The sequence below is a fragment of the Limulus polyphemus genome, unplaced genomic scaffold, assembly GCF_000517525.1.
Source record: "Limulus polyphemus unplaced genomic scaffold, Limulus_polyphemus-2.1.2 Scaffold1842, whole genome shotgun sequence".
NCBI classification, from domain to species: domain Eukaryota; kingdom Metazoa; phylum Arthropoda; class Merostomata; order Xiphosura; family Limulidae; genus Limulus; species Limulus polyphemus.
The window spans coordinates 217,737-221,399 of record NW_013667452.1 but is presented as its reverse complement, the minus strand read 5'-3'; positions in this window follow the sequence as shown (position 1 = coordinate 221,399).

Sequence of the window (3,663 nt, the reverse complement as noted above, 5' to 3'; positions counted from 1 at the left end):
ATATTTTTCACTGTTTTGAAACTTGATACAAGCCCTATCTATGATGTTGGGGTTGAAACCTCCAGATAGTGCTATATTCTATAGTTCAGCTCAAATATTAAGTTTTTGTGGATGCAAAGTTGTATAGCAAGATTTACGTAGGTGAAGTAGAAGGATAGTTTCTGTGATAGGTCGTGATTAGAACTTATGTGTGGCGGCATGGTGACGGAATGGGGTTTCCTGTATTTACTGGAAGTTCTACATTCACATCTAAAAAGGGAAACAATTGTTGGATTCTATTTCATGTGTGAAAATTGTGACATTGGGTCTTAATTTGTTTAAGAATTCAGAGAACTTGAGTAGCGTCTCTTTCCCATGTCACCATATACTAACGACATCGGCTACGTATCTGAAACATATTTCAGGTTTCTTGGCATGCGTAAAATTGTTTTCAAACAGTTCTTCGTCTATAGCGGTCATGTCGAGGTCACTAAGTACAGGGGCAAGGGGGTTTCCATCACTAATCTATTATTTTGTTTGTAAAACTAGCCTTTGTATGTGAAATAAGTGTTGTTTAAGCAGTATTCAGTGAGGTTGATAAGATGTTCTGTTACAGGATTATCTTCTTAGACACTGTAGGGCTTATTCTACAGGTACTTAGGTGAATATAGATTTTATGTCAAAGGATACTAATATATCCTCTTGGTTTGGTTTGAATTTTGTTATTCTATTGACAAAATCTAGAGAGTTTTTGAGAGAATGGCAGCTGGTTTCAAGCACAGGGTTTAATTTCTTAACTAAGAATTTAGCAGCATTTTGCAACGATGATACTATGCTAGATACCACACGTCCGTAAGGAATGTTGTCTTTGTGAATTATTGGAAAAGCAAAGCTGTCATTGTCAGAATGTTACAGCAAATCATAGTACTGAGGTCATGAAGTGATGCTGTCAACTGAACAATGAAACCAAGTTTACATGTCGAACTCAAGCAGGATTTCTTAGTTCAAAATTATACAAAATTATATCTTGTCACCATGAACCATGAACCATTTTCTGATGCAAGTGCTAGAGTCTCTGTGAATATTTGATACCCCACACTTGTTACAAATTCAGCACCTGAGTCTGGCATTGGGCCCAGAAGCTAGAAGGGAAAAGATTTGCCCAGCACCTTAGATCCCTGTGAGTGAGGCAACGCAGATCTTGTCCCTGATGTTCAAAAATGCAGCAAAAAAAAACCTGAACTATTCTTGGAGTGTTTCAGACAGGTAACTGCCTAAAACAGCTGGACTCAGGAGCAAGTAGTTCAATGCCTGATACTGAACTTGGATGGTCTAAATATGGATAATATTGACCACTTGGACCAGGTACAAAGAGAGAATGGAGCACAAATAAAGGTGAGTTGTGACACCAGTCTGACCCTTTGGAGGATTAGGCAATGCATTTGTGCATGTTTAAGGATCAGAAGAGGGTTATCAGCAAGGGTCAGATCACTTACACAGATGATATGTGTCTATTGTATGTTAAAGCCTACTTGCAATGGCAGAAGCAGATCAAGAGGATACCTTCATGGATACTTTCATTGAAGGACTTCCCACTGAAGCCATGAGGCAACATCTGGGATAGGAAACATTCTCACTTTGACAGAAACAGTTTCCGTCATGACCCAGTATGAAATTGTAACTTCAAGCAAGTCATTAGAGAAGAAAAGGCCGGTTGTGACAGCTGTAGTGGCTATACTTTAAATGAACTGACCTATCTATGCTCTTCCATTACATACTAAAGCCATACTGAGAGTTAACCTACCACTCGCACATCTCAGCAATGTGATGCAATCATATTGGTTTTCATTGAAGGTAAGACTATCCAGGCTCGCCCATGGTGTACATACTGCAGTTTTATGCCAGTAATGCCTCTGCCTGGACGTTGTTAAGGACGGAATAAGTTAAGTATTTGGTTTTCTAGTGTTCTGGTAGGACACTTTCCCATGAACTCTCTGTACTTTACCAAGCAGCAAAGACAGCAGGGATACAATACCACCCAATAGCTCAGCAAATGCCAGTCAACCAACAGCACCTATAATTTGCCAACAAGCAAGGTAAGCAAGATTATTGGCATATCTGATAATTCAACAAATCATGAATAACCAGTAGCAAGAAGTAAATGCTGCTGCAGCTGCTCTGGAAAACATATGGAGCCCAAGTCAAATCTGTCCACTAGCTTGGAGGAGCACAGCAGGCTGCTTGCACCAAATATTTTATTGGTCAGCCTATGTCTCCCAGGGCTTGGTTTAGTGGCCAGCACAGCATTATCAAGGCTGAATAGAGCTTAGTATGTACCAGTAAAAGTGCAAGGGCAAGAGGTAGAGTTCCTGATAAAAAAGGCCCTTCGTGGATCTTTTGATCTTTCAAGCCCTCCAAGGGAGATTACATTGTAGCGAAAACAACTCAGTGACTTGTTGGTTGAATATGTTGATGTATATGTGGAACGAGATGCTGATTGAATTGAATGATGGCGACTCCAACATCACATAAACATAGGTGATTCAAATCCAATAAAACAATTGCTTTACTAGTTTTCTTGCAGGACTAGGAAACTTGCAAGTACTGAAATACAACTGATATTCAGGACAGACTCATCAACTTTTGGAGAATGTTTGGTCGTCTCCATTAGTAACTGTGACGAATAAGGAAGGTGTTACTTTTAGACAGGTGAAAACGGAAATTTGAGCTGATGTATTTCATTTACCACAAGATGAACATCGTTCTGAACTACATTTGTTCTTTTGCTGTTCTCGGAAATGGATAATATCTGTTAATATCCACGAGGATATTTTTCAATATGACACATTGTGTAGGAATGTCAACAAGAGTATCCTTCAATGTTTGCTTAGATGATATCTAGAGGTAACAGTTCCACCTATATTGTAATGAGAATGATTGATCATGGGGTAACACATTTGACTATGGGTAAATACGAGGCCTCTTGTGACCTAAAGAATGTTACATTTAATCAATCTGGTCTGGAGCGGCATTTTGATAGTATTATATGAAACTTGTTCTTCATTAGTTAGTCTTGTGATCCAGTACAGTCGAGTGTCCTGAATGAATAAGAGCAAGTACACACGCTGTGTTTGTGTTTAGTGTTGAATAAAGATACTTCATCTTACATTGACCTAGTTAGTAAGATGTCTAGTACAATGACGTAAATGATATCTTGAGCGAATCTCCTGTTATCTGGCGAATCTATCCAGTGTAACTCATAAGGTTTATTTAGATATACCACATAATAAAGCTGTGCTAGGTATTTGTTTTCTTATAATACAGCTCTGTTGTGTGAATGTCACATGCGTAAATTTAGGGCGACTACAGAAATGTTTATTTTGTATAAATATCTAAAACATGATACAGTGGTTAGCATGCCAAACTATGAATCGGAATGTCCATGGTTTTTATTCCCTTGTAGCAAAATCTCGCTTCGCACTTTGAAACTGCTTGTGCAATATAAGATCGACGGTCAAATCCCACTATTTGATTAAAGAAACCCAATACTGGGCGGAGGGTGCTGTTGACTAGCTGTCTTCCCTCTTGTCTATTAATACAAGTTAAGGATACTAACGTAAGTAGCCCTTGCGCGAACATATGAAACATACACAGCGTGGTCACAAGTAAATAGACACCACCTTT